This window comes from Taudactylus pleione, unplaced genomic scaffold, assembly GCF_031769625.1.
Source record: "Taudactylus pleione unplaced genomic scaffold, aTauple2 ptg000251l, whole genome shotgun sequence".
Classification (NCBI taxonomy): Eukaryota; Metazoa; Chordata; class Amphibia; order Anura; family Myobatrachidae; genus Taudactylus; species Taudactylus pleione.
This window is the reverse complement of record NW_028284653.1, coordinates 2,893,714-2,906,076: the sequence shown is the minus strand read 5'-3', so window position 1 is coordinate 2,906,076 and position 12,363 is coordinate 2,893,714. Positions and strand designations below refer to the sequence as shown.

The window sequence follows — 12,363 nt, the reverse complement described above, 5'->3', positions numbered from 1 at the left end:
CACGTTTTGTTCCTCGTAATTTTTGGAAGCAGGACTGGCTGAGCAGTTTGGAGCTGGTTATGCTTTTGGGGGGGGCCCTATGTAATTTATTTTTTTTAAATGTAACCCTTTTTTTAATATGTACAGACAGAAACATACATGGATCACACTGATCTGTGCAGGTTTCTGCCAAACTCGCAGCTCACAGGCAGGTGAATTGATTGGATTCATTTTTACAGGAGTATTGTCCATTCTTTTTATAAACTCTTATCTTGGTAAATTCCTGAATCCTATCTTCACTAGTGAAAAGTTATTTGAGTTTAGCCGATGGTGAAGTGAAGAGAGTTTGCTACCTCTCCAGTATTTTTCCGTAACAACGGACATTTCTCTCCCAAGTTTGTCATTAGTAAATATGCGAGTGGAAAAAAATGCCCAAACTCTCCAGAGTGCAGCAGCCTTGAGGGCTGAATAAGCTTGGCAAGATGTGGAAGACGAAGATCTGTACAATAATAAAGTCACTGGCATTGGTACGCCGGATGCCGCATTGAACACACTGGAGCGTGGCCTGTGCCTCTGGGTTGACACAAGCAGCTGATGATGTAGTGCGGCCTGTGCTGCCGGGTTGACACAAGCAGCGCACGCTGGGCTGCGTACTCTGGACACAGAATACTGTCTGTGCCGCTTGGATAACACAAACGGCAGAGGACAGGTATGCGAACCGTGCCGCCAAGATGACACTAACGGCAGGGAGATGATAAGCGAACCGTGCCACCTGGATGACACAAATGGCAGAATAACACAATACAATAGACAAGAGAACTGGAGCTCGACTGGGTGACAGGAGACTAAGCCAGAACCGGAAACACGAATACTCTATCAACGGCATGGAGTGAAGGGCTGGCTGTAATTTAACAGATACAGGATCCAATCAGAGCAAGCCTCCCTAATGACAGACTAGTGTGTACCTGGCCTGTGCACACAGACAGGACAATTAACTAGTGTGCAGCTGATACTGCACACAGACAGACAGTAATTAATGAACACATGAGATCAGCACACAGACAGGAAAAAATGCAGTGTCCCAGTAGCAACTAAGACTGGGAACTGCAATCAAGATGATCTGCTAACTGCACATCCTAACAATAATGAACATAACGCACTAATATAGACACGACTATGGGAAGGGGGATGTGGGAACGTGTGATGTATCAGTAGTTTGGCAAGATGTGGAAATCCATGCGGTACATACCGGGAGTGGGTCAATTTGTGGTGGTGCTTCTTCCGATCACCCTAGCAACACTGCTGATGCTGTTGGGAGAGCTGTTATAGCGAGGCTACTATGGGTTGTGTGTTGAGCCATCAGGTCCTTGCGGCTGCAGCTACTGAAAAGCTGCTGGGCACTGACAGAGCGGCTGCTGTTGGTGTCAGTTAGCTGGCGGGTGTTGCTAGTGTACAGAGGCACCCGATGACATGTCACAGTGGTTTAATTAGCGGTGAATCGTGGCGGAACACATGATGATGAGAGCTGCCTGATGACCTGTCTCAGCAGGGGAGCTATGGCTGACGATATGAGCTGCTGGTGTTAGTGCTGGCAAACTGCTGTAGTGTAAGATTAAAAAATAATTGCACCAAAATGAGGGCGCTCTCTAATAGTACAAAATTCCAGAGAGAATAAATAATGCCCAATGTTGTGTATCACCAGTGCGTATAAAGAACAATGATAGTCACCATTAAAATATGCTTTATCCTTTAGAATCCTTAGAGCTGAAGATGATATAATCGAGATATATCTCTTTATGCAGCCTTTCACAAAACAGAGCAGTTTTCCTTTTCAGCGTGTATAATCTGTAGAAATGTCTCCCTTTCCAATGTGCTTTTACAACCACAAGGTTCAGGAAGACATATAGAAACAAATAACATAGTGCAGAAAACCTCTTAAAAATACAGGTTTAATTTACATATTGCACTTACAAAGACAGCAGAATACAGGCGTAAATGAACTCCATAGTGGCAAATGCAGCATCAACAGCCTGGGGGAGGGAGAATTCTGGTATTCCTATATGGTGGTTTCTTTGCAGTGGGGAACCTCTACAGCAAAAAGGAGAGGGGGGGGGGGGGGGGGGGAGGAGCAGGTGCACACTATAAGCACTAAGAATACAAATGATCAAAATATCTATAATAGACTGCAATAATTAACACGGTTTGAAATGTAAGGTTTCTTAGTACATGTTTGGCCAAAGATGTTTGCCCACCTACCACGTCACGGTGAACCTTATACAGGTGGGTCCCTAACATCTCTAATACTAACACACTAATTAATTTATCTAGGTCTTACCTATCAGAGCCCATTAGATGTGTGTACTGCAATGCAAGGACCCATACCAGTTAAAATCACCTGGGGCAGGCAGGAAGAGTGCTAGCCCAAAGAAGGGGTCTCACCTTCAGAATGTACCTTAAATACACACACACAGGAAATGGGAGGGGCTGGGCTGCACATCCTAATATTAAACATGATAATAGGTGCTACTATGCTGAGACCAGTAGTTCTACAGCAAAAAGGAGAGGGGGGGAGGAGCGGGTGCACACTATAAGCACTAAGAATACAAATGATCAAAATATCTATAATAGACTGCAATAATAAACATGGTTTGAAATGTAAGGTTTCTTAGTACATGTTTGGCCAAAGATGTTTGCCCACCTACCACATCACGGTGAACCTTATACAGGTGGGTCCCTAACATCTCTCATACTAACACACTAATTAATTTATCTAGGTCTTACCTATCATAGAGCCCATTAGATGTGTGTACTGCAATGCAAGGACCCATACCAGTTAAAATCACCTGGGGCAGGCAGGAAGAGTGCTAGCCCAAAGAAGGGGTCTCATCTTCAGAATGTACCTTAAATACACACACACAGGAAATGGGAGGGGCTGGGCTGCACATCCTAATATTAAACATGATAATAGGTGCTACCATGCTGAGACCAGTAGTTCTACAGCAAAAAGGAGAGGGGGGGGAGGAGCAGGTGCACACTATAAGCGCGCTCGCTCTGAATCAGGGCGTCTTTTTTTTTTTTTTTTAATGGAACGGCCTCCTGGCCGCTCGCATTGCTGTGGGTTGCCACCCACAGCTAATGCGAGCGGCCAGGATGATGGTCGCGATGGTCAAGACCATCGGGCTTGCGACAAGACTTAATAAATTTGAGAGTTTCAGAAGTCTAAAATCACCCGAGCTCTGGCGATGCAAATCAAGTTTAAAAAAAAAAAAACTCGATCAAACTCGAATCTTAGTAAATTTACCCGAGTGTTTGTCTGCAGAGAGACTAATCATTCAGCCATGTAGCTCACCTGTACTCTCTAAAGAACTACAGAGATCCTGAACTACTGCAGTGCTATTAACCTCTGAATTCCCTGCATAAGTTTCAGTGTAAACTTTACCTCTGCTTGCTACCAATATATCAACATCCATCAACACAGTTTTACCACCTGTAATGTGTATGGCTCAGTTTCTACTGAGCCTTGCTATCTGAGCTCCAGACCTGTATACTTGTTTACTAAGCTAGTACGTTTCCCATGTAGTGCAGTCTTTCAGCCAACTGCAACACCATAGGGCTTATTTTCGTGGTAGGTCTTATATTAATTATCATTGACAGCAGTGCCCCTTAATGCAGGCCCCCTTGTTTACTAAGCTAGTACGTTTCCCATGTAGTGCAGTCTTTCAGCCAACTGCAACACTGAACTTTATTCTACACCATACTCTGGGCCTGATTCAGAGGCGCTCGTAAAAAGTGAGCGCTCGCTCTGAATCAGGGCAGCCGCTTTTTTTTGTTTTAAAACCGGCTTCCTGGCCGCTCGCATAGCTGTGGGTGACCACCCACAGCTTTTGCGAGCGGCCAGGTGATGGTCGCAATGGTAGGGTCTCGTGGCCGCAAGCCCCAGAGAGATTTCGGCTCTAACAGAGCCGGAATCTCTCCACTGACATCACTCGTGATGTCAGTGGGGCTGCCCCCAAACGGGAGGCGTTCTCATGGGAACGCCTCCGTTTGGGCAGCCACCCCCCAGCCCGCCCACCAAAGGGGGCGAGCTGTCACTCAACATTGACAGCTCGCCCCCTTTGGTGCGAGACCCGGAGCAACGGATTGCCCGTCGCTATCCAGGTCTCGCGCATGTGCACGACGGAGCCGGCTCCATCGTGCGCATGCGCTCTGGGCCACCAACGACCCGGTTGCGAGCGCTCAGCGCTTGCGACCGGGTCTGAATCAGGCCCAATGTCTTAAGTTGGTATTTACTATTCTTGTAGAAGTACACATTGGGCCTGATTCATCAAAGATCGCTGATGCGATCGCAGCAGCAAGTTCATACGCAGTTCTACCGCAAAATTATGCAAATGACTGCAATCGCAATGCCGCCACAGCACAACATAAAGACATCTACTTCCCTTTAGTCACATCCATAATACCTTGCAAGTCTGCGAAAATATCGGTACCATCGAAGCCTCACGCACAATTAAGGCAGGTCAGACCTCACTCACAAACTGCTAAATTTCCTTTCGGTATCTAGAGCTCAGGCTGCATATGCAGTCGCAGGGGAATAATTATGCACGCCCCTGTAACCAAGTTGAGACGCACTGGCACGCCTGCGTTTTGCCGACCACCACCCCCAAACGGTACTTCCTGTCAATCACTCTGCGATGAGTTTGCATTGTCACTGCGATCACAGTTCCGGTCGCAGTGGCTGTTTCGTGCGATGCATGTGCAGAATGCAACAATCGACTGAGCGCATGCGTTTTTGCACTTGTGATCCTTGCTGAATCAGGCCCATGGATCGGAATATGCTTTATTCTCTATCTCTTCTTGCTCCAGTCCTCTTCTCAGCTTTGTCACAATAACAAAACATTAGTTTTTGCACTGGCTGCTGGTGCCGGAAGGGAGCCTGTGAATCGGCCCGGTAGGGAAGGGGATCTGGCAAACACCTGCGGGAACTGTCCTGTGCTCCCAGTGGCCCAATCAGCTCCCTAGCTAGGCTATGAGTCTTAGGTAGGTGCTTGATCTTTCATAAGGGTCCAGTTCAACAGTCCAGCCAGTCACCTAATGCATTTTGTTGTACACACAACTTCTCCAATGACCGATTTCTCTGCAGTTTTTTTTTCCTGTCTTGAAGTATTTTGATGTATTCAGACAGTACACAATTGGTACACATTGGAGCAGGTATATAGCAGTCAAGAATCAGGCAGAAGGGTATCACAGTAGCCAGGCAAAGTTCACTACACAGCAGAGGAGATATTTAGCAAACTAGGAGCTACCGTGTTTCCCCGATAATAAGACACTGTCTTATTTTTTTTTTGGTTCAAAAAAACACCATAGGGCTTATTTTCGGGGTAGGTCTTATATTAATTATCATTGACAGCAGTGCCCCTTAATGCAGGCCCCCTTGTAGAAGTGCCCCTTATGCAGGCCACCCCTTGCAGGCCCCCTTGTAGAAGTACCCCTTATGCAGCCCCCCCCCTTGCAGGCCCCCTTGTAGAAGTGCCCCTTATGCAGGCCACCCACTTGCAGGCCCCCTTGTAGAAGTGCCCCTTATGAAGGCCCCCTTGTAGCAGTGCCCCTTATGTAGGCCCCCTTGTAAAAGTGCCCCTTATGCAGGCCACCCCCTTGCAGGCCCCCTTGTAGAAGTGCCCCTTATGCAGGCCACCCCCTTGCAGGCCCCCTTGTAGCAGTGCCCCTTATGCATGCCACCCCCCTTGCAGGCCCCCTTGTAGCAGTGTCCCTTATTGCAGTGCACTTACCTGACTCGCCGCCGTCCGGGATGTCGCTCTCACTTGCGCGCTGACTGGATCTAACATGATCCAGCAGGCGCGGCCGCACAGGATCCTCAGCGCGCGGGTGACGTCATGACGTCACCCGCGTACTGCATGACTGGGAACGCTGGTCTCTGCAGCGTTCCCAGCTGAAAATGAGATTCAGGTAGGTCTTACTTTCGGGGTAGGGCTTAATTCGGACCGGGTTACAAAATTAAGGGTAGGGCTTATTTTCGGGGTAGGTCTTATTATCGGGGAAACACGGTAGCACTGATTGCTATGTGAAATCTCCTTATAAAGCATTAGGCGGTGAAGAATACTGCACAGACATATTGAATCTCTACACCTGCTCAGTTGTATTTACATCATGCCAGGACTTGGAATCTTATTTCAACCTGTGAGCCATGTTTACAAACACCTGTCTGGTGTACAAAGCCACCCACAGTGGTGTAATTAGCGGCTATTGCCGCAAACCGCTGATGCTGGTGAATCCTGGCGGTACAGTTAATGATTAGAGCTGCCCGATGACCTGTCTCAGCAGAGGAGCTGTGGCTGACAATGTGACCCGCTGGAGTTAGTGTTGGCAAGCTGCTGTAGTGTGCTTTGCTATGCGCTGGTCGTTAATTTTGGCCGACCGAGACGCTGCTAATTTAGCGCTTTGGTGCGAACCTGGCTCCAGTAAATTACCTCAGGATGAGGAGTAGTGGTGGGTACTGAAGGTAAGTTCACAAGTGTTTCGGCTTGTATCAGGCCTTTTTCAAGAATACGCAGGTGGTGGTTGGAGATATTGCTCTTATTGTTATCATGAACCAATTGGTTTGTGAATCCAAACTTGGGTTGTGAACTGAACTGGGGTCTGAGTGAGAGAAGCTGGCTGACTTGAGCTGTGATCTGCGCAGTCTCTGGGAATAGAGCAACAGGGAGAATGGATATGGTGTGCTTGGAGTATGCTGCTTGCTGACAGGTAGAGGGCACTGGAGATGCAACCAGGATGGAAGTCTGTTACACGAGCTGGCTGAGTCATGATGAGCTTACCAGTGGATTGTAACCAGGCTGGAAATTGAACAGCACTGAGACGGTTACGAACCTGTAGAAGCTCTGGCAACTGGAAGCTAAAGACCGGGCTAGTACCGGCAGTGCTGGACGCTGTAGTGACAGTGGTACTGTGGTTGAACACCAGTTTGTAACCAACTGTGCAATCAAGTGGAGGATTCGCACAGAGGGCCTCAGACCCGCTCGCAAGCTGCGCGAGCCCTGGAGCGAGCGAGAAATCACTCGCTCCGGCGCTCGCATCCAAAAGGGGCGGCTGTCGATGTTGATCGACAGCTTGCCCCGTTTGGTAGGTGGGCCGTTTGGTAGGCGTTTGGTAGGTGGGTCGAGGGGGGTGGCTGGCCAAACGGAGGCGTTCCCAAAGGAACGCCTGCCGTTTGGGGGCGGGCCCACTGACAACACGAGTGATGTCAGTGGTGAGCTTCCGGCTCTATTAGAGCCAGAAGCTCGCTGGGGCTTGCGACGGACGAGACCCTACCATTGCGACCATCACCTGGCCGCTCGCAAAAGCTGTGGGTGGTCACCCACAGCTATGCGAGCGGCCAGGAGGCCGGTTTTAAAACAAAAAAAAGTGGCTGCCCTGATTCAGAGCGAGCGCTCACTTTTTACGAGCGCCTCTGAATCAGGCCCAGAGTATGGTGTAGAATAAAGTTCAGTGTTGCAGTTGGCTGAAAGACTGCACTACATGGGAAACGTACTAGCTTAGTAAACAAGTATACAGGTCTGGAGCTCAGATAGCAAGGCTCAGTAGAAACTGAGCCATACACATTACAGGTGGTAAAACTATGTTGATGGATGCTGATATATTGGTAGCAAGCAGAGGTAAAGTTTACACTGAAACTTATGCAGGAAATTCAGAGGTTAATAGCACTGCAGTAGTTCAGGATCTCTGTAGTTCTTTAGAGAGTACAGGTGAGCTACATGGCTGAATGATTAGTCTCTCTGCAGACAAACACTCGGGTAAATTTACTAAGATTCGAGTTTGATCGAGTTTTTTTTTTTTTAAACTTGATTTGCATCGCCAGAGCTCGGGTGATTTTAGACTTCTGAAACTCTCAAATTTATTAAGAAGTGAGTTTAGCTAAGATCGAGTTTGCCGATGGTGAAGCAGATCGAGATTTATCACCCGAGTTGCAAGTTTTTATTGAGATTACTCACCCGAGTTACTCCCCTGGCTATGGCATTACACTCCAGCCGGATTTGAGTCCGTGCTGGTTTTAAAAATAGGGGGACCCCTACTCAATTCCCCCCCATTTTTAAAACCAGAACAGATTCAGCAGCCCAGTGCTGGTTCCTAAAATATGGGGTAACCCTACTAATTTTTTCCCCCATATTTTTAGGGACCAGGTCTGGTTGAGCAGCACGGGGCTGGTTATGCTTTTTAGGGGAGGGCCCTAAGACATTTAAAAAAAAAAATATTAACCCTTTAGATAGTGTTTCCATGAATAAACATAGACAAATCACACTGATCTATGTATGTTTCTGCCAAACTCGCAGATCAGGAGGTGGTCTATTTGAAACTTCAATTTAGCTGCGAGTTTGCTACAATTACACCCGAGATTCTAATCTTGTTTATTAGTAAATTTCTGAGTTATATCTTTTTCATGAACAGTATTACCGAGTTTGGCCGACGGTGAGTTTATTTGAGTTTGCAATCTCATCCCAGTTTTTCAGTGAAAAGAGAGAAATCTCATCCGAGTTTGTCTTTAGTAAATTTGCGAGTTGAAAAAAATGCATAAACTCACCCGAGATTGTAATCTCGACCAAACTCGAATCTTAGTAAATTTACCCCTTAGTCTTATTGTAAATGCTGGAATCCTGCAGACTTGTAACCAAGTTCTGAAAGTTTCTGGACTCAAAGCAGTGGCAGGACTGCAATGCCACAGGGAATGCAGAGGCTGATAGGCAGGATACAAGTAACACTCTGAGGTCTTTGTATTCAGGGATTGTAATGACAAAAGTAACAGCTGGATTCAGTAGGGCAGTCAGATGGAACTGCTGCACTGATGATCAGGAAAAGCTCTAGCAGGAAACTAGATACTAAAGCTCAGGAATACCTGTCACAGTGGTAACTGTTTTAGATGTTGCACTGGCAATTTGCTAGAGTGAGTGGATGGAACTTAGGGCCTGATTCAGAGCCGGACGCTCTGACCAGAGCGCTCGCTCTGAATCAGGGCCCTCCTACATGAAAATGGAGCGGCCTCTTGGACGCTTGCATAGCTGTGGGTGACCACCCAGAGCTATAGCGAGCGTCCATGATGATGGTCCATCGGTCCATGGTCCATCGGGCTTGCGACGGAGACCCTGCGGTAGGGTCTCACTGCCGCAAGCCCTGAAGTGATTTTGGCTCTATCAGAGCCAAAATCACTCCCACTGACATCACTACTGATGTCAGTTGGGCCGGCTTCAGACGTTAGGCGTTCCCATGGGAACGCCTTCGTCTGGCAGCCACGCCCACCAAAGGGGGCGTGCTGTCAATCAACATCGACAGCTCGCCCCCTTTGGTGCGAGACCCAGAGTGACGGCTATCCCGTCGCTAGCCGGGTCTTGCGCATGCGCACGACGGTGCTCCCTCCGTTGTGCGCATGCGCAGTAGGGCACCATCGACCCGCTTGCGAGCGTCCTGCGCTCGCGAGTGAGTCTGAATGACCCCCTTATACCCCTAGGTTAGCTGTGAGAGGCTAAGCAGAATCAGGTGGTTCAGGGAAGCTCAGTCTGGCATAGGATTGGAAGGACTGTGGTTAGGTGATCAGACATGTCACAGCAGTACTCCAGGCTAGGCTCGGATGTGGATTACGGCCTAGCAGGCCGAGAAAACTGAAGCCTATGTATCCAGAATGGACAAAGGACGCTGGCACCTTGCTGGATCACAGCACGGCAGGAGTGGTAGTAAGTGACCCAGCGGCACATAAAACATGACCGGGCAGTGACCGTTGTAAAGAGAGTCCTGTTTTTCTTGATATGTGACTGGATCCTTCCCATTCCGGGGATGTGTTTAGAGTTCTAGTTATAATCCGTGTTTGCAAATCCTTTTCGTTGATCACAGTCCTGATGTTTGTAATTGCAGCAGCAGGGGAAAAAAAGTGGGGAAAATACATGAGTGTTATAGGGAACATAAAACAAACTATGGCTAATGGTTGACCATCTTTGATTTTATTGTAATGTATTAGAGTCATGAGGAAGACAACATTTGTTTTTTGAATACATGTAATGTATTAAACACTCTTGAAAAAAAATATTTTTATTTTAATTAATTTTTATTTATGAGATGTATAGATCTGAATGTAGTTTGTAGTTGTGGACGATAATGCAGTAACTTTTATGATGAGGAGGTAATAACAATACGGATGGTATTGGATATCTAGAGGATGCCTTGGAGTTCTAGATCTACAGTATATTGCCTCTTTCTAAGTGTTTTCAGTGTTATGATCCATATGATGTCTTCTTTGTTCACTCTTTTGTTGAACTCTCCTCTATAATTTTTGTTTACTTTTTTGTTTGCCGTCGTGTATTTCAGTTGCCTTTGGTTATGATTTAGTCTGAAAAGTTCCAATACACTATATAGTTGAAATTCGTTAGTGAAATTTCTTCTCTGTTTGTTGATTCTGTTTTTTCCTATGTACTATTTGCCTCAAGTGCATTCAAGTAGGTAAATCGCCCATGCTGTATCACAAGTCATTTATTGTTTGATTACAAGATTTTTTTATTGTTATGTTTGATGAGTTTGTGGTGACGGCTTTTGTTGTTCTATCCTTTGTGGTATTGTAGTTTTTGCATCTTTCACAGTGGAAGAATCATTTGTATTTTCCTTTCTGAAGTGATGCCTGCCTTGTTTTTTTGTTTAATTTGGGTCCATATTAATTTTTTCTTGATGTCTGGTGCTTTCTTGAATAGGATATTTGGATGTTTTAGGTAGTTAGTGGTAGTAGTGGTACAAGTGTTTAATCTTTTTTTCAGGATTTACCAATGCTTCTGAATTTTACTCTGTAATGAAATGGTCTTCTTTGTTGTCGTTTCAGTGAATAGGGCTTGGTTGTATGCATCTTCTATTGTTTTTCTTTCTCATACATTGACTAGGAATTGCTGTTTGATGGTGGTTGCTTGCTTTGTCTAGTTCCTTCTAATTCTTATGAATTGGCTTTTGGGAATGTTTTTTAGCCACCTTGGTAGATGATCACTTCTTGCCTGGATGAAACTATTGACGTTCATTGGTTGGTGACATATTTTTGTCTTTATTGTGTTCAGGTTTACCAACATTTCTAAATCTAGATAAACGACTAAATCTTTGCTGGAGTTTGATGTAAATATGAGGTTTCTGTTGTTGTGGCTAATGCAGTCAATTAATTTATGTAGTGATGTTTCCAATCCTTCCCATTTGAATAGGATTTCATCAATATATATTTTCCATTCTATCAGAATGCTATTAAATTAATTTCTTATTCCAGATTTTTTCTTAGCTTAGTGCAAATTTAGGGCCTGATTCAGATCCGCTCGCGAGCGCGCAGCACTAGCAAGCGGGTCTATGGTAGGCCATTGCGCACGTGCGAGCCCCAGAGCGAGTGGGAAATCACTTGCTCTGGGGCTCACTACAAGACGGGGAGGGGGGGGTGGCTGCACAAACGGAGGCGTTCCCGAAGGAACGCCTGCCGTTTGTGGGCAGCCCTACTGACATCACTAGTGATGTCAGTAGTGGACTTCCTGCTCTATTAGAGCAGGAAGTCCACTCGGGCTTGCGAGACCTGAGACCCTACCACAAGGGTCTCCTCGCAAGCCCGATGGTCGCGATAATCGCGACCATCGCCAGGCCACACGCACACGCTGTGGGTGGTCACCCACAGCTGTGCGAGCGACCTGGAGACCGGTAAAAAAAAAGGGATGCCCTGATTTAGAGCGAGCGCACGCAAATAGCGTGCGCCTCTGAATCAGGCCCTTAGTTCACATTTCAATGCCCTGTCATTGTAAATAGAAATTTGTTTTCAAACCATATACAACTGTTGTGCAGAATGAAGTGGATAACCTTGAGGATACAATCTGCTTGTTCCTGATCCATACAGGGATCTTTGTATAAAAAGTGTTTCTTGCTTTCATGGTTGATGACATCACACGTCACCAACTATCTGTTATTGTTCCAGGTTAATTTCTCAAGCATCTGTAGGTTTTGTGCCATGACGTTCAGGTGCGATTTCTATTGATTGGTGTATTTCTTCGGGAAAAAACAACAATGTATTGGAATAAATTAGAGGTGACAGAATTGATGCCAGATATTATTGTCTCCCTAGTGGGTTGGTTGCATTTTAGTCAATGTTTGGTTGACAGTAGAACACTTGGATGACCAGAGGGCTCTATTTATCAACATTATTTTTACTAAAATAATGTAAAAAAGGGTGTTTTCACACCCTTTTCACATTATTTTAGTATCATCTAACGTTACTAAAGGGCAATTGGAGTAGAATTCGTAAAATTCTACTCCAACCCCTAAGTATCACTTATTTTTAGTAAAGCAGATCGCATTTCCCATAATTGTAATGGGAAACGT

General features: G+C 46.1%; 1 protein-coding gene across 1 annotated transcript in view; it reads left to right on the top strand.

The window, feature by feature from the left end:
* Window positions 1-12,363, top strand: part of ABCD2 (ATP binding cassette subfamily D member 2) — an 84,520-nt gene that overhangs the window by 25,999 nt on the left and 46,158 nt on the right. The window lies entirely within an intron of this gene.